Consider the following 27701-nt stretch of genomic DNA (forward strand, 5'->3'; position numbering starts at 1 on the left):
ACGTATATGGATGTCTCCTCCTTTTAACCGACCTTGTGTAACCCTAACCCTCTCCGGTGTCTATATAAACTGAAGGGTTTTAGTCCGTAGGACAACAACTACACCATACAATCATACCATAAGCTAGCTTCTATGGTTTAGCCTCTCCGATCTCGTGGTAGATCTACTCTTGTAACACCCACATCATCAATATCAGTCAAGCAGGACGTAGGGTTTTACCTCCATCAAGAGGGCCCGAACCTGGGTAAAACTCTGTGTCCCTTGCCTCCTGTTACCATCCGGCCTAGACGCATAGTTCGGGACCCCCTACCCGAGATCTGCCGGTTTTGACACCGACAGGTGGCATTACAAAACATGTCTAAACTAAGCAGATGACATATATGATGTCAAAAGTAGGCACTGCAAGGCAACGTATGCATGATATGACTAACATCATCATGCCAAGGTAGAGCAAACACCTTGGGGGTAAATAGGAGTGGTCAGCGACGTCCGAATCTGCCTTAGAACAGATATCTTCCTCTGGATTACAATCTGGAGAGGGGTGGGGAGGGTTTGCCATTGAACCCACCATGGAGCGATGTCTGCATGACATTGTATTGCCGCGCAAAACTCTTCTCTTTTTCTCTACATGTTCAGCATGACTGTGTACAATATCTGACACGCATACGAAAAAATATGGTGAGATTATGTAAGGAGAGCATGCAGAAATTTAGAGTGATGGTAAGAACAAGTGGATCGATGTTTTTCCGTTGAACAAAAATAGCCCTAATGGATCGACATGAATGTATAATAATAAGTGATGCAACAAGTGTACAACCTCTTTGCTGTAGCCGTGTCGACCTCAGCATCATTGGGTTGGTCACTGAAGCAGTTGAGGAAGAGGTGGATGTCGGAGGTGTGGAAGAAGATCTAAGGAATCTGTAGACGGCGTCCAGGGCACTGCTCTATTGTGATGGATCGTTCTGTCGTTGGAGCAGCTCCGGCGAGCCGTAAGACGTCAAGGCTGAAGCAGCAGAAGACAGACATCGTCAATCTCAAGTGGGATTCTAATAGCATCTCCAATAGATGATGTAAAATGGATGTAAAATTAACATCACCAAAAATAACCTGACTACAACAGATGAGGTAAAAACTTTTGACTCTGAACTTAACTGTCGAAACTGAAATTTACTATGGAATCTGAATGCTACTGTCGAAACTGAACGCAATGGTAGCAGAGAGGCACTTGACATGTAGTTTAGGGAGGGCTTGCAGTTCATCTTCAACCTGCAACCCCCTGAGCCGCCAGCCACCACCAGCCGAACCGCCGGCCCCAGCGCCACCTCGCCGCCCCAAAACAACTCGCCATCGCCGCCCCGGCCAGCCCTCTAGGCCCCCTGTCGGTGTCAAAACCGGCGGATCTCGGGTAGGGGGTCCCGAACTGTGCGTCTAGGCCGGATGGTAACAGGAGGCAAGGGACACGAGGTTTTACCCAGGGTTGGGCGCTCTTGATGGAGGTAAAAACCTACGTCCTGCTTGATTAATATTGATGATATGGGTAGTACAAGAGTAAATCTACCATGAGATCGGAGAGGCTAAACCCTAGAAGCTAGCCTATGGTATGATTGTTGTTCTATATGTTGTCCTACGGACTAAAACCCTCCGGTTCATATAGACACCGGAGAGGGTTAGGGTTACACAAAGTTGGTTACAATGGTAGGAGATCCATGTATCCGTATCGCCAAACTTGCCTTCCACGCCAAGGAAAGTCCCTCCCGGACACAGGACGAAGTCTTCAATCTTGTATCTTCATAGTCCAGGAGTCCGGCTGAAGGTATAGTCCGGCCATCCGGACACCCGCTAATCCAGGACCCCCTCAGTAGCCCCTGAACCAGGCTTTAATGACGACGAGTCCGGCGCGCAGATTGTCTTCGGCATTGCAAGGCGGGTTCTTCCTCCAAGTACTTCATAGAAGATTTTGAACACAAAGATAGTGTCCGGATCTGCAAAATAAGTTTCCACATATTGCCGTAGAGAGAATAATATTTACACAAATCTAATCTGCTGACGTATTTCGTAGTGTGACATCACACCACGGCCAAGCCTTTATTCGAATTGTTTTATTGTCCCTCCTCAGCGTGTCATGCGAGGCGCTTTCCTTGGCACGTCTCGTCGAAGCAGAGATCGTGTCCCCTTATTCCGGGATTCTCATCAATACGGCCGTGGGTAACCCAACCGCGCCATTGATTACGACGCTTGGAGATAAGTGAGTTTTACCAGGCTGGTGGGGACACGTAGTTGCATCCACCCATATAATGGGATAAGGATCCACCTTTTCACCTACGCCTTCTTCCTCCTTTGCCTATCCATTTTCGCGCACTCGAGCTCCAGGGCCCAAGTCCGCACTCCCCACCTCAACCTTCTCCAGCCATGTCCGGTGCGGGAGGCAAGTGGATGGTCTCCTCCGTCACGGAGGGACACATCAAAAAACTGAGGAAGGCCGGATACATGTCTAACGACATCGTGTACCGGCTTCTCGAAGAGGGGCAGCTCCTCCCCACCCCAAGGCCCCATGAGAGGGTAGTGTTCCTCCCCCACTTCCTCTGCGGACTGGGCTTTCCTATCCACCCATTCGTCTAGGGACTCATGTTCTAATACGGCCTCGATTTCCTTGATCTGGCCCCGAACTTCATCCTCAACATCTCGGCATTTATCTTCGTGTGCGAGGCTTTCCTTTGCATCCGCCCCCATTTCGGCCTATGGCTCAAGACTTTCAATGTCAAGCTGAAGGTGGTGCGGGGCAACCAGGCGGAGTGCGGAGGCGCCATGGTGGGCAAGATGCCCAACGTCTTATGGCTCGAGGGCTCCTTTGTGGAGACACTGAAGGGGTGGCAATCGGGGTGGTTTTACATCACTGAGCCGGGCGACCCTGAGTGGGTCGCAGCCCCCGAGTTCCCGTCCGGACCCCCAATGCGGCTCACGTCCTGGAAAGAGGCGGGCTTGTCGTGGGGCAGTAAAGATGATGTGACTGGACTGCAAACATGCATCCAAAACCTGGTGAACAAGCAGCTCAAGCTTGTCAACGTAGTCCAGGTTATGCTCATCCGCCGGATCCTCTCGTGTCAACAACGGGCCTTCAATCTGTGGGAGTTCAACCCGGTGCAGCACCGAACTCTAAGAAGGCTCTTCGACACGACGTACGAAGATGTCTGGAAGGATTGGCAGGCGAAGTCCGGATAGATCAACTGTCCGGCTCCTTTGCCCGAAGACCCAGCCGATGCCCGTTTGGCAAAGCTGCTGGTTCCGGCACCCTATGTGGTGCCGAAGAAGAAGGCCGCGAAGAAGGACACGGGGACTCGAAAAAGTGCTCGGCGCCAGGAGGTGTCGGGTTCATCATCCGACGGCTCCAAGGTGCATTCCTCCCGTGAAGATGAGGAGGAGGAAGAAGAGACCTCTCCCCCTCCAGCAGGGGGAGATAAGAAAAGGAAGGCCGCCCTCACTAGGGAGGCCGAAGGGTCCAAGAAGGGGAAAACCCTTCCTCCGGACTACTCCACCAACACCGACGACGGCGGAGAGGAGTGGCCGATTAGGGCCAAGTCCCTGGCGAAATTGTAAGTATCCGGATACCAGAGTAATTCATAGTAATCCTTTATTGCACAGCTTTCCCTTATGTCGAATATGATTATGCTGCCCACCCAAAGACCGGCTCGACGCGTCGTCGAGCGGTTCCCTAGACTCGTCGAATGTGAATTCGCTTCCCACGGCTACCTCCCCCCGCCCTATGGATGACGCCGAAGTGTTGTCCCAACAGGTTCCAAGCCAGGAGGAGGTGGTCCTGGAGGCACCGCAAGGCGACCTCCCTGACTCCAGGAGTGAAGGGGATAAAACTCCCCAGGGCTCCAAGTCCGGCTCTAGGCCGGACACCGCTCCGGAACCATGAAAGGTTCCAGAGTTCGGTGGGCGACCTCCTTCCAAGAGGAACAAGCCCACCATGCCGGTGACCCCCGTCCAACCGGAGGCGCCGGACAATCTGTTGGAGGTGCTCAAAGGCGCCTCCATCGACGAGGAGCACCGCACCATTATGAGTGTGGTGGTCCAGAAGGTTCAGTCCGTCAAGAGCGGACTAACTGAAGCTTGCGCTAGCCTTTTAACAGGCTTTGAGGTAAGTAAAGAATGTGTAAATAATATTACCGCATAGACAGTAGCCCCTGATGCTCTGTTTGGCATTCGGGAAGAAAAGCCGAATAGAGGATCAAATAAAATTCGCAGGAGTCTAACAAAAAGGAGTCAATATGCGTATGCAGGCTTCTCTGCTGGCGTCCGCCGCACTGACTGCGGAAGTGGACATGCTAAAGCAGAACCTCGAGCAGTCTGACCATGAGCTCAGGCATGCCAAGAAGCAGCTCGAGGACAAGGAAGGAAAGAAATACCTTGTTTAAATATATATAAAGAAGTGCAACTACAAAAAACTGACAGGATTATCGTGGCTATTGTAGGGGCCACGTCTGAGGTGGCGACCCTTAAGCAAGCGCTGCTCGAGGCCGAGAAGAGGGCGGCCGGGGAGCGCACCGAGCGGGAGAAGTATGAGGCCCAGGTTGGCAATGTGCCGCAAGAGCTCCAGGCTCTCATGAAAAAACATGAGAGTTTGGAGCTTGACTCAAAGACGCGAGCGTCCGAGCTCGCGGTGGCTATTGAGAATGCCAAGTCTGCCAAGGATGAATCCCGGAATACCCTCCAGGAGTTGGATGCGGTGAAAAAGATAGCGGCGGGTAAGGCATTCTTTATGCAAAGCAAACACATAAACGTGAGTTACTTGTTACTTACCCGAATCCGGAGCTCTCCGGGAGCATTCGTAGATCTTCCCCGTAGCGTGTCTGATGCCGCCGCATTCTATCGAGCCAAGGAGGGCAGCTCGACAGAGAAGGTGTTTTGGTCTCAGTATGCTGAGGCCAGACACCCCGTGCCCCTGAGTGACCAGCTGAAGCAACTGGTCGAGCTCCACAAGGCGGCCAAACAGGCCATGAAGGGCCTCATAATTCGGCTGTGGCCTGGAGAGGCTCTGCCTGGGAGCTATTTCGGGCTGGTGCGGCAGCTGGTGGGGGCCTGTCCAAGGCTCGAAGTCATCAAGCGCTCCGTCTGCATTGAACGTGCCCGTAGGGCCCTTGTCCGTGCTAAGGTGCACTGGGGCAAGCTAGATGCTGAGAAGCTTGTGAAGGATAGGCCACCGCCGGGGAAAGAGCATCGCAAAGCCCGAGAATTATTATAAGGATGCTCTGAAGGGTGCCCGCCTTATGGCGGATGAATGTTCCAGGGATGTAATTTTTCAGTAAAACTCGCTCATTTTGTCCTGTGCGCTGAAAACTTGTTCATATGCGCTAAGCAATGCTGTTGGAATTTAAAATATTACCTTCTGTGCGGCTGTTTATCAATTCTGAGAGATGGCGAGTCGTCGGCTTCTGCCCCCGTGCCGCTAGTGCTAGGGTGTTCGGGGATAAACCTGAGCGCTCTTTTTCCCATGTTTGGGTCCTTCGAGGGAGGCGCTCAGCATAACGAACAAGGCAATCGGACTATAATGCGTGAACACTCTCACTTAGCCATAGAATTCTATAATTTTAAATTTCGGCGAAGCCCCTGGTATTCGGAAGACCGAGTTCGGGGCGCTATCCACGCCTTGGCCGGACAGAGCCGACTCCTCGCTCTAAGCGGCATAAGTCTTTAGGGACTCAAAAAACCTCTCGAACAATGACCAGCTCTCGCTTCATCATGACAGTCAGTTTTAGCTTTCTCTACTGAGGTGCTCGACCCAGCTCAACTGGGGCACAATCGCAGTAGTTCTCCTAGTGCTACCTTAGCTGACATAGCAGAACGTAAGGCACCAAAACATAGGAGCCGGGCAAACCGAACTATTGACCCAAGACATGATTCGGAGCCGATGCATATAATGCTATAAGTTCGGGGTGCCGCACTTGTTAAAGTGTTCAGGCTTCTCACACCATATTGAGGGGTACTAAAGCCCCTGGCGTATTTTGGCCGTACCAAAGTGTACGGGTGCAACATGTCGTTAAGGAACATATATTTGTAAAAAAAGAGTAATGCAAAAATAGACAAAAGCTAAGCATTGTTTATTAAAAAGGGTTGTGATCAAAGCAGAACGATACAAATAATGCGATAAGAAAAAGGTTGGACTATTTAACATGTCCGTTCCAGGGGCAGGCTACGGAATGGTATGCGAAACAGGTATACTGCTCGTGATAGAGACCACCTGGGAGTTCCGTAATGTGGCATGGCTTGTCTGCTTCCCCGGTTATTGCATCGTTTGTGCGGCAATTGAACTGCCGAACAGGCCTTCCGAAGAATGGAGTGCTGAAAGTAAGAGAAAATTAAATAATCGGCAACCCCTAGTGAGGTTTAAGCCATGTTTCGGGCGTGCCATGATGGTGCCCCTCCCCCTGTACCCATGGTATTTCTAGAGCGTAGTTATGTACGCGAAGCACTGGGGTCGCGTTTTTTGCGAGGGCTGGGGTTGGGGCCGCATTGCTACGCCTGCTCGGAATGTGCCAGGAGGTCTTGTTGTAAGTTACTCCAGGCACGCTTGACGGTGTCCGGACGTTTTAATGGCCGGACTGGAGAACTGCCCGGAGAGGCTGCTATGTACTTCCGCTGCAAGGGCGACCGTGTGCTCCTCCGTTCGGAGGGAGCGTTCGGTGTTTCCATTGACCGTAAATACTCCTTGAGGGCCTGGCATCTTGAGCTTAAGGTATGCGTAGTGCGGTACCGCATTGAACTTGGCGAATGCGGTTCGCCCAAGCAGTGCGTGATAGCCACTGCGGAATGGGACTATGTCGAAGATTAACACCTCGCTTCGGAAATTATCCGGAGATCCGAAGACCACTTCAAGTGTGACTGAGCCTGTACAGTTGGCCTCTACACCTGGTATTACGCCTTTAAAGTCGTTTTGGTGGGCTCAATCCTCGAGGGATCTATGCCAATTTTCCGCACTCTATCCTGGTAAAGCAGGTTCAGGCTGCTGTCGCCGTCCATAAGGACTCTAGTGAGATGAAATCCATCAATAATTGGGTCTAGAACCAATGCGGCGAATCCGCCATGACGGGTGCTAGTGGGATGGTCCCTTCGATCAAAGGTCATCGGGCAGGAGGACCATGGGTTGAAGTTTGGGGCGACTGGCTCTACCGCGTATACGTCCCTTAGCGCGCGCTTCCGCTCCCTCTTGGGGATGTGGGTTGCGTATATCATGTTCACCGTCCGCACTTGTGGGGGAAAACCCTTCTGTCCACTATTGTTCGGCGGCCGGGGCTCTTCGTCGTCATCGCTATGCAGCCCCTTGTCTTTATTTTCGGCATTTAACTTGCCTGCCTGCTTGAACACCCAACAATCCCTGTTGGTGTGATTAGCCGGCTTTTCGGGGGTGCCATGTATCTGGCACAAGCGGTCGAGTATTCGGTCCAAACTGGATGGGCCCCTAGGATTTCTTTTGAATGGCTTTTTCCACTGACCGGATTTATAGCCTCTAAATCCGGCATTAACTGCTGTATCCTCAGCATTGTCGCCGTTAACGCAGCGCTTCTACTTGTTGCGACGCGACCTGCCACTACTGTCCCTGGTATCCGAATTACCAGGGTTCTTGGTCATATTGTTGCTACGAGCAAGCCCGCTGTCTTCTCCCACGCAAAAGCAGGTCATGAGTGTCGTGAGTGCTGCCATAGATTTCGGCTTTTCCTGTCCAAGGTGCCGGGTAAGCCACCCATCACAGATATTGTGCTTGAAGGCTGCTAGGGCCTCTGCGTCTGGACAGTCGACTATTTGATTTTTCTTTGTTAGGAACCGTGTCCAGAATTTCCTGGCCGATTCCTCTGGCTGCTGAATTACGTGGCTTAGGTCATCAGCGTCTGGTGGTCGCACATAAGTGCCCTGGAAATTGTCGAGGAATGCGGCTTCCAGGTCCTCCCAACAACTGATTGATCCTGCTGGCAAGCTGTTAAGTCATTGCCGAGCTGGTCCTTTAAACTTGAGTGGGAGGTATTTGATGGCATGGAGATCATCGCCGCGGGCCATGTGGATATGAAGGAGATAATCCTCGATCCATACCGCAGGATCTGTTGTGCCATTCATATGATTTGATGATCCATTACCTCATCTGTGAAGCATAGTGGGTGTGCGGCGCCTCTGTACTAGGCTATATCATGACGTAGCTCCAATGAGCTTTTTCTACTGTGTTCGGCCCTACCGGATTTGTGTCCGGCGTGACGGTTATCGTCTCGAGTCATGGGGCGCCCACGCGATCCGTAGATCGATCTTGTTTGCCTTGCCTTTTCCTCCAACATATCTCGCAGGTCTGGCACATTTTCCCGTGCCTTGGTACGGGGTGCGGCTTGAGTGGAGGGCCGAGAGGCCTATCTGTCGCGTCCACGAGGTGGCCGGTCGGCCGTATCAAGTGCTGGTGATGTAGGTTTCAGTGCTTCCTCCTCTAATCGGGGTAGAAACCAGCGCTTTGGGTAGCTCTTGGAGGGGCGTTCGAGTTTATGCTCTTCGGCCGCAAGGACTTCAGTCCATCTGTCGACTAGCAAATCTTGATCAGCTCTAAGTTGTTGCTGTTTTTTCTTGAGGCTTCTTGCCGTGGCCATAAGCCTACGTTGAAAACGCTCTTGCTCGACGGGATCCTCTGGCACGACGAATTCGTCATCGTCGAGGCTTGCCTCGTCTTTGGAGGGAGGCATATGATTATCGTCCTCGACCTCTCTGTCTGCCGCTCTCTCATGAGGGCTGGCTTCTCCATCCTCCTGTGTTGAATCTTGCTGGAGGGGGTTTTCTTCGGCACTCTCTGGAGTATTATTATCTCCCGTGCTGGAATCACCGTATTTGCTTTGGCGGGATTTTGAGCGGTGCCGCTGACGCCGACGCTTAGGCTGTTTCTTGGAGGGGTCATCCTCCGCTGATCCATCGCGATCTCCTTCTTTTGGGGTGTCAACCATGTATATGTCATATGACGAGGTGGCTTTCCAGGGCCCAATAGGTGCTGGTTCTTCATCGTCTCCTGCATCGGCGTCCATACCGTCGATATCTTCGGAGTCGAAGTCGAGCATGTCAGTTAAATCGTCGACAGTGGCTACAAAGTGGGTGGTGGGTGGGCTTTGAATTTCTTCATCGTCCGTATCCCAACCTTGCTGACCATAGTCCGGCCAGGGATCTCCTAAGAAAGAGAGAGACTTTAGTGTCTTCAGAATATCACCGAAAGGCGAGTGCTGAAAGATGCCCGTGGCAGTAAACTCCATGATCGGCGCCCAATCGGATTCGATCGGCAGGGGCGCGGAGGGTTCGGAGTCCGGAGAGGAGTCCGGCTCCTTGGAGTCACGAGTCTCACGGAGTGCGCGGCTGGTGTTCGGCTCGATCGTCGTTGGGATCGCAGCCCCCGAGGCGGCGTCCAACCACCCATCCTCGATCAGCGCAGTTGGCTCCGAATTAAGGGTTGAAGCCGACGCGGGTGCGGCCTCCAGGGCACTGTTCGGCAACAGAGCTAGATCATGCTCGTCGTGGCAGTGCCGCGCGCTCGGCAGTGGCTCGAATCCGTCGAATATCAAGTCCCCGCGGATGTCAGCCGTGTAGTTTAAACTTCCAAATCTAACCTGACGGCCAGGGGCATAGCTTTCGATTTGCTCCAGATGGCCAAGTGAATTGGCCTGCGGTGCGAAGCCGCCAAAGACGAAGATCTGTCCGAGGAGGAAGGTCTCACCATGGACTACATCGCTATTGATGATCGTAGGAGCCATCAAGCCAATGTCGGTGTCAAAACCGGCGGATCTCGGGTAGGGGGTCCCGAACTGTGCGTCTAGGCCGGATGGTAACAGGAGGCTAGGGACACGAAGTTTTACCCAAGTTCGGGCCCTCTTGATGGAGGTAAAACCCTACGTCCTCCTTGATTAATATTGATGATATGGGTAGTACAAGAGTAGATCTACCACAAGATCGGAGAGGCTAAACCCTAGAAGCTAGCCTATGGTATGATTGTTGTTCTATATGTTGTCCTACGGACTAAAACCCTCCGGTTTATATAGACACCGGGGAGGGTTAGGGTTACACAAAGTCGGTAACAATGGTAGGAGATCCACATATCCGTATCGCCAAACTTGCCTTCCACGCTAAGGAAAGTCCCTCCCGGACGCGGGACAAAGTCTTCAATCTTGTATCTTCATAGTCCAGGAGTCCGGCTGAAGGTATAGTCCGGCCATCCGGACACCCCCTAATCCAGGACTCCCTCACCCCCCACCCTGAACCCTAAGATAGATAGTGGGGTACCTCTCCGGCGAGCCCCCGTCCCCACTGCGGGTGGTTCTTCCTTAACTCCGGCGAGCCCCCCAACCCCTGAAAATCGACTGACCCAAAAGTCGATTCACTCGACTGAAGTGTGGCTTAATCAGAGCAGAGCAACAGCACGAGCGAGGGGGGGGGAGCAGCAACAGCAGCTGGGCGAGCGAGCGATCGAGCGAGAGCCGAAGCAGCAGTAGCAGATCCGGCTGGTATGGACGCCGCCGCCGAAGGGGCCTCGCACTGGGGGAGCCGCCGTGGAGATGTCGCCCGCGGCGCCGGCTTCAAGGTAGCCGCTCCATGGGGGTGCGGGATGGAGCACCGTCGACGCCGGGAGGTCGAGTTAAGGAGAAGGTGCGATGCGATGAGTGTACAACCTCTTTGGTGGCACCCAGTAGGCCTCGGCTTCGTCCGAGGGGTCGGTGAGGATGCTGCGGTTCTGGTGGAGCAGGTTAAGGCGGCGCTGTGGGGATGGAGTAGCCGCGATAGATGAGGCGATCGTCGGTGCAGCTCCTTGGAGGTGGAGGACGGGGCAGCTAAACCGGCGGGACGGCGAGATGGATGACGGATCCTCAACCGGGGAGGTGGACGAGGGACGTCGAGCTGTTGCGGTGGACGATGTCGTCGGGGAAGAGGCTCTAGCTGGGCAGCGGTGACGTGGCGGACGGAGGAAGGTGGGGTTTCGCGGCTGGAGCGGAGAGGTTATGGCGGCCTGTGATTTCGAATGGTGAAAAGGGGGCGATGGGAGGGGGTGAAGCATGACTTAGGAACGCGCTTGTCTGAAATGTAGGGTGTGTTACAAAAGTACCCCCCACCGACTTGAACTAGCGGCCCTTTCGGCTCAGGGTTTGATGGGGGATTTCGCATGTCGGGATTTGGCAGCTGGAGGGGACATAATTCTTTTGTGGAGCAATGAGGATAAACCTCAGACCACGGATCCAATCCGCATCTTTGCTACTAACATCTTTCAACACAATTTTCTCTAGGAACATATCAAAATAAACATATGAAAACAACAACGCGAGCTATTGATCTACAACATAGATATGCTAATACTACCAGGACTAAGTTAATGATAAATTTAGGTTCAGTTAATCATATTACTTAAGAACTCCCACTTAGATAGATATCCCTCTAATCCTCTAAGTGATTACGTGATCCAAATTAACTAAACCATGTCCGATCATCACGTGAGATGGAGTAGTTTCATTGGTGAACATCACTATGTTGATCATATCTACTATATGATTCACGCTCGACCTTTCGGTCTCCGTGTTCCGAGGCCATATCTGTATATGCTTGGCTCATCAAGTATAACCTGAGTATTCCGCGTGTGCAACTGTTTTGCACCCGTTGTATTTGAACGTAGAGCCTATCACACCCGATCATCACGTGGTGTCTCAGCACGAAGAACTTTCGCAACGGTGCATACTCAGGGAGAACACTTCCTGATAATTTAGTGAGAGATCATCTTATAATGCTACCATCAATCAAAGCAAGGTAAGATGCATAAAAGATAAACATCACATGCAATCAATATAAGTGATATGATATGGCCATCATCATCTTGTGCTTGTGATCTCCATCTCCGAAGTACCATCGTGATCACCATTGTCACCGGAGCGACACCTTGATCTCCACAGTAGCATCGTTGTCGTCTCACCAATCTTATGCTTCCACGACTATCGCTACCGCTTAGTGATAAAGTAAAGCATTATAGCGCGATTGCATTGCATACAATAAAGCGACAACCATATGGCTCCTGCCAGTTGCCGATAACTCGGTTACAAAACATGATCATCTCATACAATAAAAATTAGCATCATGTCTTGACCATATCACATCACAACATGCCCTGCAAAAACAAGTTAGACATCCTCTACTTTGTTGTTGCAATTTTATGTGGCTGCTACGGGCTTAAGCAAGAACCAATCTTACCTACGCATCAAAACCACAACGATAGTTTTCCAAGTTGGTGTTGTTTTAACCTTCGCAAGGACCGGCCGTAGCCACACTCGGTTCAACTAAAGTTGGAGAAACTGTCACCCGCAAGCCACCTATGTGCAAAGCACGTCGGGAGAACCGGTCTCGCGTAAGCGTACGTGTAATATCGGCCCGGGCCGCTTCGTCCAACAATACCGCCGAACCAAAGTATGACATGCTGGTAAGCAGTATTACTTATATCGCCCACAACTCGCTTGTGTTCTACTCGTGCATATAACATCAACACATAAAACCTAGGCTCGGATGCCACTGTTGGGGAACGTAGTAATTTCAAAAATTTCCTACGCACACGCAAGATCATGGTGATGCATAGAAACGAGAAGGAGAGTGTGATCTACGTACCCTCGTAGACCGACAATGGAAGCGTTAGGTTGATGTAGTCGTACGTCTTCACGGCCCAACCGATCAAGCACCGAAACTACGGCACCTCCGCATTCTAGCACATGTTCAGCTCAATGATGATCCCCGGACTTCGATCCAGCAAAGCGTCGGGGAAGAGTTCCGTCAGCACGATGGCGTGGTGACGATCTTGATGTACTAATGTCGCAGGGCTTCGCCTAAGCACTGCTACAACATTATCGAGGACTATGGTGGGAGGGGGCACCGCACACGGCTAAGAATATGATCACGTGGATCAACTTCTGTCTCTAGGGGGTGCCCCTGCCTCCGTATATAAAGGCTCAAAGGGGGGCCGGCCGGCCACGAGCAGGCGCGCCAGGAGGAGTCCTACTCCCTTCGGGAGTAGGACTCCCCCCCCCTTCCTAGTTGGAATAGGATTCGTGTAGGGGGGAAAGAGGAGAGAGAGGAGGAAGGGGGGCCGGCCCCCTCTCCTTGTCCTATTCGGACCAAGGGGGGGAGAGGCGCGCGGCCCATCTCTGGCCACCTCTCCTCTCTTCCAGTAAGGCCCACTAAGGCCCATATACCTCCCAGGGGGTTCCGGTAACCTCCTGGTACTCCTGTAAAATCCCGATTTCACCCGGAACACTTCCGATATCCAAACATAGGCTTCCAATATATCAATCTTTATGTCTCGACCATTTCGAAACTCCTCGTCATGTCCGTGACCACATCTAGGACTCCGAACAACCTTCGGTACATCAAAACACATAAACTCATAATATAACTGTCATTGAAACCTTAAGCGTGCGGACCCTAAGGTTTCGAGAATAATGTAGACATGACCGAGACATGTCTCCGGTCAATAACCAATAGCGGGACCTGGATGCCCATATTGGTTCCTACATATTCTACGAAGATCTTGTATCGGTCAGACCGCATAACAACATACGTTGTTCCCTTTGTCATCGGTATGTTACTTGCCCGAGATTCGATCGTCGGTATCCAATACCTAGTTCAATCTCGTTACTGGCAAGTCTCTTTACTCGTTCCGTAATACATCATCCCACAACTAACTCATTAGTTGCAATGCTTGCAAGGCTTAAGTGATGTGCATTACCCAGAGGGCCCAGAGATACCTCTCCGACGATCGGAGTGACAAATCCTAATCTCGAAATACGTCAACCCAACATGTAGCTTCTGAGACACCTGTAGAGCACCTTTATAATCACCCAGTTACGTTGTGATGTTTGGTAGCACACAAAGTGTTCCTCCGGCACATATGTGTTACATAATCTCATAGTCATAGGAACATGTATAAGTCATGAAGAAAGCAATAGCAACATACTAAACTATCGGGTGCTAAGCTAATGGAATGGGTCATGTCAATCAGATCATTCAACTAATGATGTGATCCCGTTAATCAAATGACATCTCGTTGTCCATGGTTAGGAAACATAACCATCTTTGATTAATGAGCTAGTCAAGTAGAGGCATACTAGTGACACTCTGTTTGTCTATGTATTCACACATGTATTAGGTTTCCGGTTAATACAATTCTAGCATGAATAATAAACATTTATCATGATATAAGGAAATAAATAATAACTTTATTATTGCCTCTAGGGCATATTTCCGTCACTTGGGAAGGTCTTCTATGAACCACTAGTAGGATTGACAACGAATCAATTGATAAGGAACAGAAATCTGGAAGAACCACCATAAGAAATGAAAATGAACAAAGAAAAGATAAAGGAACACCGGGAAGAATTATGAAATGAATGAAGATACTTGAGAGAATTTAGATACACCTGAAACAAAGAGATCATGCACTGATTAAAGAATATTGAATGATGCACCGGTGAGATTTGGGGAACGAGAGCTGAAAGCTGAGAATGAACAAGTCTTCTGAAATGATGGGCTCCGGATAATCGAACGGAAAATACCCTTGAATATCTCCTGATGGGTGAAAAATATTCTCACAATCGAAAATAATTATGAGAGGATGGCAACAAGCTAGCGCCATGAATCTTGAAGAGAATGGAGCAAGATTAAAGGGAAACTCTTCTTCGGTCTTCAATATCTGTGAATGACGATGAGAAAAACCACCAAATTGTTGAGATACTCCGGGATGAAAAATGGAAAGGTTGAACCAACGATGAAAAAATTGTGAAAGATCTAGGAGAAGGCATTTGACTGATGATAATTCATTTTTACATCGAACTTCGAAGAGGAATTTGAGGATAGCTCCGGGAAAAGAAGAGTCAGGTAAGATCCTTCGAAAAGACCTGTGGGTTAAGGCCCACTCAAAAGAAACACCGTTGAATGATTTAAAAGATAGATTGCGGCGGTTGAATTAAAAGGCTTGAATGAGATAACATCCTCGAAATATCTTGAACGGATTGAGAATGGAAACGAATCATCCGAGATATCTTCAGCACTCCAGAACAATTGAATAGCGAGAAATGAATTATTATGAGGTGCACCGGCATAAGAAAAGCATTAGAAATACAGAAAAGAATATGATTACACCGAAAGCTTGAATTGAATCCGCCGGAGAACAAAATGAGTGACGAAAGACGAACTTGAAGCTTCGTTAGCATCTTCCTGAGAATCAACGGATAAGAACATTGACAGAAAAGAATTGAGAGACTTCTCATCAATAAAAGGATACTTGAATAAGAAATCTGAGTCCTCGAAGAAAAAGGGAGGGTGGGCGGGAAAACAAAGCCAACTTGGAGACGAATGAAACAAACTTCGTTGAGAAGAACTGATACTTGATCTTGCGGTTGTTGAAATGATCGGATCCACTTGAAGAGAAACACACCGGTGAAAAAGGATTGACATGACAATCTCATTAAACGAGAAGGATTTGTATTCTCAAAGAAATATGAGAACACCGCTTAGAAAGGGTATGGAATCAACATTTGACTTCGAAGCAACTCAAATACCACAACTCAAAACAAAAACAAAGGATTGGCTTGCAGAATAAGCCGGAACAAACATATGATAGAGATTTCGTCCGAAGTTTTCGTGGTGGGGCCTACACGGGCTCGATCGTACATCACCATCATGTACAAGGCAGTGCACATGACATACGAAGCGTCCCCAAGTCGCCATAGCCAAGGACTCTATAAGACACAACGAGACCACTGTAAGACCAGCCGTGAATAGGCGGACCACTAGACGTCGAACCTCAATTTCATATCATATATCCGTCGGAAAGATATCCTAAGAGCTACTTGAATTCCCACTTATAAACTCCCGAAACTTTCTGGTTATGCAATCAGGTGTTGGGGATACAGGGGAAGCATAATATCTCACCCAAAACTAGCAAATCCTACATCCAGCTGTATGCATCCTTCAACACATAACCAAGAAACCTTCGGAAATCGTCTACCTGAACCTACGAAAAGCATCCGTTATACGAGTTATGGCAATACTCCCAAACTCCCGCCCCAGTACTGGGTGGCGTCGAGGTTATCTCACCAACAACTGCATAAAAGAGATTTTCGATGTCGGCGAAACTATCTCAAATATTCCAGAACTGCAACAATAAAATTGTGACGACAACACCTCGGAGCTCAACTCCCCGGGACACTGCCACAAACCCTAAATGTCAGGAGGCACCAAGAACAATGTTCTCGCCACAAAACCATCGGAACGATTCCAAGATACCCGCGTGATCCTAAAGATTTTTTTAGTGAAATTTGAGAAGAGAAGAGTCAAAACTCTACGTCAGGATGCCTCACCAGAGCGACGAAGGGACTGAGGAGTAAAAAGAAGTCCTAACTCTTTGATATATATAATTCCTAAATGACTCAAAACATTTCTAGACTCAATAACGCCAGCGATTCGATCAAGCAGGGGGCTCCTAAGGTCGGGGAAGGCTCTGATACCAACTTGTCACGCCCTCGATGCGGTTATATCTCCCACGTGTCGAAGCACGACTTAGAGGCATAACCGCATTGAAAGCAATGTCGCAAGTGAGGTAATCTTCACACAACCCATCTAATACATAAGGGAAAGAGATACATAGTTGGCTTACAATCGCCACTTCACACAATTACATGAATAAAGCATTACATCGTCCAAATACAATCAAGGTCCGACTACGGAACCAAAATAAAAGAAGACTACCCCAAATGCTACACAGATCCCCGATCGACCCCAACTGGGCTCCACTACTGATCAACTGAAAAACGGAACAACATAATGAACAAGGTCTTCATCGAGCTCCTCCTTGAGCTAGGTTGCGTCACCTGCACGGTATCATCGGCACATGCAAGCTGGTTTTGGAAGTATCTGTGAGTCACGGGGACTCAGCAATCTCACACCCTCGCGATCAAGACTATTTAAGCTTATAGGTAAGACAAGGTATGATGTGGAGCTGCGGCAAGCGACTAGCATATATGGTGGCACCCCTATTCGCAAAAGAGAGCGAGAAGAGAAGGCAAAGCACGGTCGAGCAACTATGATCAAGAAGTGATCCTAGAATAACCTACGTCAAGCATAACTCCAACACCGTGTGCACTTCCCGGACTCCGCCGAGAAGAGACCATCACGGCTACACACGCGGTTGATGTATTTTAATGAAGGTCAACTTCAGGTTTTCTACAACCGGACATTAACAAATTCCCATCTGCCCATAACCATGGGCACGAATTTCGAAAGTACAAACCCTGCAGGGGTGTCCCAACTTAGCCCATCACAAGCTCTCACGGTCAACGAAGGATATTCCTTCTAGCGGGAAGACCCAATCAGACTCGGAATCAAGGTTACAAGACATTTCGACAATGGTAAAACAAGACCAGCAAAGCCACCCAAATGTGCCGACAAATCCCGATAGGAGCTGCACATATCTCGTTCTCAGGGCACACCGGATGAGCCAGACATCGGGTAAGCCAGCCCAGAGTTGCCCCTGGTAGCCTCAGACATCGCTCAGTTGGACCAACACTTAGAGAAGCACTGGCCCGGGGGGGTTAAAATAAAGATGAACCTTGAGCCGGCCGACTCAAGGGAAAGAAAAGGCTAGGTGGAAAATGGTAAAACCAATGTTGGGCCTTGCTGGAGGAGTTTTATTCAAGGCGAACTATCAAGGGGTTCCCATTATAACCCAACCGCGTAAGGAAAATAAAATCCGGGAACATAACACCGATATGACGGAAACTAGGGCGGAAAGAGTGGAACAAAACACCAGGCATAAGGCCGAGCCTTCCACCCTTCACCAAGTATATAGGTGCATTAATTAAATAAGAGATATTTTGGTATCCCAACAAAATATCCATGTTCCAAACATGGAACAAGCTCCAATCTTCACCTGCAACTAACAACGCTATAAGAGGGGCTGAGCAAAGCGGTGACATAGCCAAACAACGGTTTGCTAGGACAATGTGGGTTAGAGGCTTGGTTTAACAATATGGGAGGCATGATAAGCAAGTGGTAGGTATCGTAGCATAGGCATAGCAAAAGAGCGAGCTACTAGCAAGCAAAGATAGAAGTGATTTCGAGGGTATGGTCATCTTGCCTGAGATCCCGCAAGGAAGAGGAACGACTCCATGAAGAAGACAAACAGACGTAGTCGAACCGACCCTCACAACTCTGGAAAGAAACCGAAGCTAACGCGAGAAGCAACCCGGAAAGAAGCAAACAAGATAGAAAACAACCATCACATAACATGGCATGATGCGCAAACAAGTATGATGCATGTCTGGTTTAAATATGCTTGGCATGGCAAAGGGCACAAACAAAACTACAAGTGGAGCTCTATATGCAACGAGTTGCATATTGACGGAACACCACATCAATTATTTAGTTCTCTTGCGTTTATGTACTCAACAATATTAAATGTTGTTAAGCATGGCAAGAGGTGAGGCATAACAAAACTACACCATCTAAACAATTTAAATGGGGCCGGATATAACAAATAACGAATCCGACAAATCCCCATATGCATTTAGCAAATTAAATCAAACAAGAATTTAAACCATCTTAATGTTGTTAACATGATGCGGATGACATGTTCAAGTTTTAAGCCATGTTTATGAGAATGTTGATAAGAGCATATTAAGAAGCATTTTGCCATCTTGGCAGAAACGAAAGGGGGCCACGACGATGAATCCTAAAGTGATGGCACGGCAACATTCCGGTTTCAGTACCTCGATTGAGATACCGATGCCAAAGGAAAAGCGACGGGAGCGTGTCATGCAAGAAGATGGGGTGCTCCCGGATACCAGGTTCCCACACGTCGACGGCAAGGTAATGAGGAACTCGCAAAGGACAACTCGGACATGATGCAAACACGAGCATCTCAAACGTCACACAACATTCGTTCACGGGCGTCGTCTCGGTGGTTATACCTTCCAAGGAAGCATTCTCGAGCGGTTCGAGTTCGTAGAAGAAGTAGTTGTTCTCGCGACGGTGGTAGTGGAAGTAGTCGTTCTTGCTTCGTAGATGTTCGGGCTCACGACACGGAACTTGATGTCCACGGGGTCTTCCGCGATGGTCGTGGTACATGTTTCATAGACGTTCGTGGTCGTCGTTAGTTGTACATAGTCGTTGTTGGACTTGACGGATCCGATGACTTCGGGGTTCATCGTTGGACTTGACGAAACCCACGACAACGGAGAGGTACGCGTCGGCGATAGTCGTTCGGGTGGCCAGCGTCGTCGAACTTGGCGGGCGTCGCGTAGTCGTACACTTCGATGGTAGTCGTTCACGTTCGTATTGGTACTTGGTGCCATTGTGTCTTGAGTACTTGATGGTTCCGGTCGGGACAGCAAAACATAGTCGACTGTGACGATGTTTCGGTGCGGACCTTAGCGAACCGAAACAAGGCAGCACCATGGCGGTCTTGGCGGCCAACAAAGGGGTCATGGTGACCACGACGATGAACAGGGGCGCGTCACCATGGCGGGGAAGCGGCGTGCCCGTTTTGTTTGTCACGGGAAAACACGGCAGCAGCAGGAACGACAGCTCTGGTGCGGGGCTGCCCGGTTCTCGCCGGAGCCATGGCCAGAGGCGGGCGGCGCGGCTTCTTGAGGAGCCTAGGGCGGCCATGCTGGAGAAAGAGGCGCAGGCGGGAGGAGGCGTCCTCGTGTGTGGCCACGGCGTCGAGCACGGGAGGAGGGCAAGGCCACGATGTGGCAGCGGGGAACTTGGCAGAGCCGGCCATCCATGGCTGAACCAAAAATGCACGGTGTGCAGGCAAAGGAACAAGGAAGCAGAGGGGCGAAGTGGCATCCGGGCGTCGAGGCGGGGCGCGGCATCCATGGAGGTGGGGTGCAGCATAGAGGCAAGACGGCGACGACTGCAGGGCGCCGGCGGCGGGCCGGATCGAGGAGGAAGGAGGCTCGAGCTGATGGCGATGGGGATCAGGCTGCTCTCTCTGTGAGTGCGAGAGAGAAGGTGAGAGGAGAGAGCGAGGGGGATCGAGAAGATGGCTCTGGCGGCGATGAGGGAACGAGGGAAGGAGTTCGAGGGCGTTGACAGGGGATTCGGTCGGGCCTGGTAGACCGCTAGGGTTGGAGGGTGTGCCTGGGCCTTGGGCCAGCGCTGGAGTGGGCCTAGGGAGGCCCAAGTGGGCTGCGGCGGCCTGAGGTGTAGCTGTGCCTAAATGGCCTGTTGGGCACCCTCTCTCCCACTCAAAAGAGAAAAAAACAGAGATAAGGAAGAAAAGAAAGAGAGGATAGGGGACGAAGTTGGACGCGCGGATAGTTTTCCTGGACTCACAAAAATATGTTAGGACCGAGAAAATTAGGAAAGACCAAGATTGAAAGAATAAATTCAAATGTATTTGAATTTAATTCAACTCGTTTGAATGGAGCAAGGATCCGAAGTTTCCAAAAATGTTGAACATCTAGGAAGAGCCTCGATAAAACGATAAAAGAAAATGAGGACAAGTCGGAGACCAAGAATTGAGATAACCAAGGCATTGGGATTTATTTGCAAGCGTGTCAACGGTTAATTCCAAAAGAATGGAATATTTAATAATAGCTCCATAATTATTAGGAGGATATGTTATATAGAGAAATCACCAGGTGAACTCCCTCGGTTTAAATGGACTGAAAATCCATACCATTTATTTATTTGATTTGAGATGCAAAGATTAAAGACATGATGACATGATGCAAAGATGAATGCAACGAACCAAACAAAATACACGACGAAACTCGGAACTCATGGAAGGCATCTGAAGCTCCGATCTTGGGGCGTCACACTGAGCTACGCTGGAGAGAAGGTCCCGATGTTCCGTGTCAGATGGGCCAAGAGCGTCCTAAAAGAAGACCGGTATTTCACCACCATGGTTATACCCGAAGCCAAATCCAAGACCGCAGGCACAAACGTCACCGCGAAAAATGAGCCATGGGTACTGGCTTCCCAAGTGGACCAATGCTTCTTCATCACCGACCCGTCAAAGCCAACTCATGGTGTTGTGAGGAGAGGCAAAAGTAAGATCATAGGAATGGATGGAGTAGCCAATGAGCAAGACTTCGACAAGTACGGCGACCCAAAGATCGAACATGACGACGACGATGAAGTAGTAGCATACGCCACAAGAAGAAGCAAGACCACCCTACCTAAAGGACGTCCGTTCCACAAAAGAACTCCATTCGCGAAAAAGAAGGGCAAGAAGATTGTGAACTGATAGCTAGCTAGCTAAGATCGATTGTATTTTAAATCGTAGTCTTCATTTCTCGATTGTATTTTAAATCGTAATCTTCATTTCTCGATTGTATTACACGGGCACTTTTTGAACTCATGAATATTTTTCAATTTCATGGGAACTTTTTTAATTCATGAATACTTTTTAAATTTGATGAATATTTTTAAATCTCGATCGCTATCCCCCTCCATCTCGATCTCGATCCCCCCGCACCCTCCCCCGCTAGCTCCACCACCGCCGAGCACCCCCCGCACCCTCCCCCGCTAGCTCCACCGCCGCCGATGACCCACCGCACCCTCCCCCGCTCCATCGCCGCCGCCGACCCACCGCACCCTCCCCGGCCCGCTCCACCGCCGCCGAGCACCCCCATTTGATGATATTTTCAAATAACAAATTTGATGATATATTTTCATATTCATAAAAAAATTATTACTATTTTTATAAAAAAAAGTATTACTATTTTTTAAAAAAATATTAAAAATAGAAACAAGAAAATAATAATAAAACATACTAATGGCGCACCGCTCGTGTAGTGCGCCATTGCTATCTAAAAAAACATTCTAATGGCGCACCGCTAGGGGTGCGCCATTGCTATCTAAAAAAACATTTTAATCGCACACCGCTCTTGTAGTGCGCCATTGCTATCTAAAAAAAACATTCTAATGGCGCTCCGCTCTAGGGTGCGCCATTAGTAATCTTCCCCTAGCTCTAACTCGCCCGACCCCTTAGTCCCTCCCTCTCGCCAGATCCAGTTCCCCCCCCCCACCGCGCGCTGCCCCGGCCCATGATGCCACCGCCCCTACGTGCGTTGCCACCCCCGCGCCCCCACCACTGCAGCTCCACCATCGCCGACGCCTCCGGGACCTCGCCGTCGTCGACAGCCTCCCCGCGTCAGCCCCTCGCCATCTTCCTCTTCGACTACGAGGACCCGGACGAGCTCGGACGCCCTCGAGCCATCCCTTCGACGCCGCCGCCGCCGCCGACCTCGACCCCAACCCGACCCCGACCCCTCCGGCGACCGGCCGCGCCCGCCTAGGTACCTCTCCTCCTTCCTCCTTCCTCCCTCTCCACCCGTCCTCCCATTCTATCCCTCCCTCGCCTCGACCGTGTCTTGTGTCTCAACACTTCAGGTTAATTTCTTTGCTATGACTTGTGATCTCAGGTTAATTGCTTTGCCATGTGCCACGGATAGCTCATGTGTTGCACTTGCCATGGCTATCATAGACAGACAGTAATGACTGTGTTCCTAGGTTTAGACAGAAAATGTCCTTCATGCCATTTGTTCAACATCAGACAACATTTGTCATTTGCCACATGTTCAGTTCAGTAGAGATGCAATGCTAGTAATTTGTTCCTTTTCTTCTAAAATTAAAAAATTTATCAGTCTCTATTCCCTGGGTAAGGATGAATGGATTCGTGATGGCCGCAGATAAACACCTGCAATGCCTTCTACTGTGACTACTTCACCCCCAACTCCATCTGTAATGTCTGAATTTTGTTACTGATGATGATAACAGTAAAGTTTGTGCACTGTAAATTGACATATGGAAGTAATCTGTTAATCTGAATTTTGTTGCTGATGATGACAGGAAATTTGTGCACTGTAGTTTGTTAATCTGGACAGCTCAGTAGCTAATGCATTCAGTTAACCAAAGTTTAGTTCTTGTGTACTGTAATTTCTTAATATGTTACTCCATTTGTTACTGCATTTTTCTCTTGGGGTTTAGTAGTGAGATAGAACATGCATGGTCCATCATTCAGTAGGAGTATTGCCTAGGTTCAATTAGGTTCAGTAGTGCTACTAGGTTTAATAACGTTGCTCATGTGCTATACTTTGACAGCCTCGAGTATTATTTCCAAATTGGAGTAGTAGAGACCATGTAGTGTAGTGTTGTGTACTGTAGTTCGCGCTCTTCTCAAATTGGGGTATGTAGTGTAGTGTAGTTCCCTCCTCAAATTAATCCAAATAGTACGTTCTAATTATAATTAATGTGTTGAAGGTATTATATGTTCACATGGTACATTTATGTTTTTCAGCAGTTAATTGATGGTTTGATACATGATAGATTTCATGCACACGGTGATGAAGCTATGTACCTAGGGTAGGGTCATGGATCTGTCCAACATAGCCTCCCCAAGGACATCTCTATAAAGAACCAGAAGCAGTCAAAGAGAAATTATCACCAACTCAACCATGAAGCTATGCTCACTCGACAGCCTTGAAGACACTCGACCATACGAACAACCACTCGACCACCAGAAGATGTGAAGCCCTTCACTCCGCAACGGTCGGGGTTTAAGTCATAGCTTTATGGACATTTATAGCACTTTACTCCGGACGTTACCAGTAACGCTCCTCCTTTATGAACATTGAACACTGTGTAACGGAGGGGAGCTGGGGTCCTGGCGCACTCTATATAAGCCACCCCCCTCCTCTGGGACAAGGGTTCACAACCCCTGTAACATACACGCATATAATACAGTTGACCGCCTCCGGGCTCCGAGACGTACGGCTTTTACTTCCTCCGAGAAGGGCCTGAACTCGTAAAACTCACGTGTACAACTCCTCCATAGCGGGGATCTTGCCTCTACATTCCCACCCCCTATTCTACTGTCAGTCTTAGAACCACGATAGTTGGCGCCCACCGTGGGGCAGGTGTCTTAGCGACTTGTTAGAGAAGTTGCAATTTTTCCGATCCCCTTCATCATGGTTTCAGGTGGAGGTTTGGCTGAGGGCCACGAGATCCGTCTCGGCGCGCTCGTGTTTGTCGCCGACGACTCCTCTTGGCTTCAGGAGGCTCCACTCGATGTTGACACGCTCCCTACCCGCGGGGCTCCAGTATCGGTCGGCTCCAGCACTTTCCCCCTCCCTACGGCCCGCCGGAGCAAACGTTCCGGTCGGTCGAGGCTTCAGCGGTGGGTGAGGCATGCGGTGGCCCGCCAGTCGGCCACCCCTCAAGTCGCGGCGATCGAGCCCGACGAAACTCTCTATGGCCTGTTCGATCTGTCGACTGGCTCCGTAGAGACCGCATCCGAGTGCGACCGCAGCGACCCAGCTAGCAGCTGAAGTCTTGATGGTCAATGGACCACGCAGTCCTCATGGCTTCACCCGTGAAGAAGGAGGCGACGGGAACGGCGATCCGTCGCGCGTTCATGAAGAGTACCGCCCCGAACCCCTCTTTTCGCAGCAGTGGGAGGAACTTCGCCGCCAGAACATGGATGCACTACATACTCCTATAGTTGGAGTAACCCCTGAGGCCCAGGCCTTGGAGCAGGCGCGCTTGGAGAACTTGGCTGAGCGCACTCGACTAGAGAACCTCCAGCGCGCACTCGACGATCGCGTTCGGCAACATGCTCCCGAATCTAGTCGACGCCAACTTTTTCCACCTCAGACTTAGGTATACCGAACCCCGATCCAGAATCTAGCAGCTGCTGCCCGGATAGTGGAGTCGATCCAACCTTCCTAGTCAGAAGCTGGCTGAGGTTTGGTGCAGATCCGAGCCTTGCTCCGGGCGGCAGGAGAACAGAATACGGTCGTATCTCAGTCGTGAAATAGGATCCATAGCATATCCGTGGTTGCAGACACAGTTCGGTCGGCCCATAGCCCAAGATCGCCCCCGAGGCGTGAGGGACGTGGGGATCGACAAGATCATTACAAAAATTGTGAGCAGTATGATCACCGAGTCGATCGCAATGATCATCGTCGAGTGCCCACGCCTCCCCCAAGGAGTGGGTCGTACGTGCCTTGGCAACATGAAGACAGACGCCCTCACAGTGTTGGGCGAGGTATTCCAGTCGACCCAGGGAGCCAGGCTTTGATGCGAGATCAATTATCGTCCAGGGCTTGGTCGACAGAAACAAAGCTCACCGAGAGGGCCATGACAGAGATCTTCAAACGAGTAACAGGGTGCATGTCTCAGGTCCAGAGTGCTTCAGTAGAGCTATCAGAGCTGCGGTGATTCCCCCCAACTTCAGGTTGGCGACTGGAGTCAGTAAGTTCACTGGTGAGTCCAGGCCTGACACTTAGCTTGAAGACTACCGAGTGGCTGTCCAGATTGGTGGCGGCAATGATGAAGTGGCCATGAAACACCTTTGTCTGATGTTGGAGGGCTCGGCTAGAGCATGGCTGAATCAGTTAGCACCTGGCAGTATTTATACTTGGGAAGATCTTGCCCGAGTGTTTGTCAGAACATTCGAGGGCACTTGCAAACGGCCGGCAGGTTTGACGGAATTATAGTGTTGTGTCCAGAAACCGAATGAAACTTTGAGGGATTATATCAAAAGCTGGATCACCCTACACCACACGGTGGAGGATGTGTCTGATCATCAGGCAATTTGTGCCTTTAAGGAAGGTGTCAGGTATCGGGAGTTGAATATGAAATTCGGCCGGGCAGGAAATCTGACTCTGACTCGGATGATGGAGATTCCCACCAAGTATGCCAATGGTGAAGAAGAAGAACGATTCCGTAGTGGCAAGCACAAAGCAGTCGCCCACGAAGCCGGAGGAGGAAGCTCCAGTCGGAAATAGAAGAGCAAGGCCGAGCCAGCTGCTCCTGGTGAAGCCTTGGCTGTGGTTCAAGAAAATTTCAAGGGGATGCCCAAAGGGACGTGGAACCCCAAGAAAGTAAAAGATCAAGATGGAAATGACATGTTCGATCTGCCTTGCCACATCCACACCAAAAAAATATGAAGAGGGTAATTTCATTTACCCAAAGCACACCACTCGGTAGTGTCGGCTCCTAATCCAGCAATTCCGAGAGAAATAACCCAAGGTAAGGAGAAGGAAGCAGATAAGTCTGAGGACGAGGAAGGGGATGATGATGGTTATCCCCACGTGAATTCCACTCTGATGATTTTTGCTGATGTTGAGAGCAAAAGTCGATTGAAAGTCTTCAACAGAGAAGTGAATATGGTTGCTCCGGTGACACCCAGTTATTTGAAGTGGTCACAGACTGCCATTACATTCGACCAGTCTGATCATCCAGCGCACATAGCTACCCCTGGGAGGCAAGCACTGGTGGTCGACCCAGTGGTCGAAGGCACTCGACCTGATGGATGGTGGCAGTGGCCTGGACATACTGTATGCAGAGACGTTGAAGGGAATGGGCATTCCGATGTCCAGACTCAACGAGAGCAATATGAGTTTCCATGGGGTCATTCCAGACAAGAAGGCTGCATCTCTCGGCCAGATTGCTCTCGACATGGTTTTCAGTGATTCCAAGAATTACCGCAAAGAAAAGTTGACATTTGAAGTTGTGGATTTCCAGAGTGCCTATCACGCCATTCTGGGCAGGCTAGCTTATGCACGTTTTATGGCTCGACCATGTTACGTGTACCTCAAATTGAAGATGCCTGGTCCCAAAGGGGTAATCACTATCTCTGGTAATCAGAAGAAGGCAGAAGAGTGTTTCCGGAAGGGTTCAAAGATCGCCGATGCTCAGATGGTCGTGGTAGAATTGCAAGAATACCAGAAAAATGCAGATCCGAGTGATTTGTTGCGAGCAAAGAAGCCAGCCACAGATTCAGCATTCCAGTCATCTGGTGAAACAAAGTCGATTCACATTCACCCCACACACCCCAATGCTGCTCCGAATCACATTTCAACCACACCTCGAGTCCAAATAGGAAGAAGCGCTCATCCAGTTCCTCCATGAGAACTGGGACATCTCTGCATGGAAGCCTTCTGACATGCTGGTTGTTCCTAGGGGACTGGATGAGCATCATTTGCGAGTCGACCCAAAAGTGAAACCAGTCAAAGAACATCTTCGACGGTCCACCGTACAGAAGAGAAATGCAATCGGTGAAGAGGTGGCTCGTCTTTTGGCAGCTGAGTTTATCCGGTAGATTTATCACTCTAAGTGGTTAGCCAATGTTGTCATGGTCCCAAAGGAGGACGACTCTCTTCGCATGTCCATTGATTTCAAGCATATCAATTGGGCCTGTCCGAAAGATCACTTTCCTCTCCCTCGCATCGACCAGATAGTCGACTCGACTGCAGGGTGCGAGCGTTTGTCCTTTTTGGACACCTACTCCGGGTATCACCAGATCCGTCTATATGGACTGGATGAGATAAAGACAGCTTTTATCACCCCGTTTGGGTGCTTCTGTTATGTCACGATGCCATTCGGTTTGAAGAATGCTGTAGCCACATTCATGCAGATTATTCAGAAGTGCCTGCTCACTCAGATGGATGACATTGTGGTCAAGTCACGTAAAGGTTCCGACTTACTGACTGACCTTGCTGAAACCTTTGCCAGCCTCAGAAGGTATGATATCAAGCTCAATCCATCAAAGTGCACGTTTGAAGTTTCGGGCAGAAAATTACTCGGTTTCCTTGTTTCCGAACGAAGTATCGATGCTAACCCAGAGAAAGTGGGTGCTATACTCCGAATGAAAT

The 27701-nt window shown here is 49.8% G+C and overlaps 1 pseudogene; it reads left to right on the forward strand.

Moving 5' to 3' along the window:
* The first annotated feature begins 2409 nt into the window (after window positions 1-2409).
* LOC123131494 (uncharacterized) lies at window positions 2410-26679 on the forward strand (annotated as a pseudogene).
* Window positions 26680-27701: the final 1022 nt, after the last annotated feature.

Source organism: Triticum aestivum, chromosome 6A, assembly GCF_018294505.1.
Source record: "Triticum aestivum cultivar Chinese Spring chromosome 6A, IWGSC CS RefSeq v2.1, whole genome shotgun sequence".
NCBI classification, from domain to species: Eukaryota; Viridiplantae; Streptophyta; class Magnoliopsida; order Poales; family Poaceae; genus Triticum; species Triticum aestivum.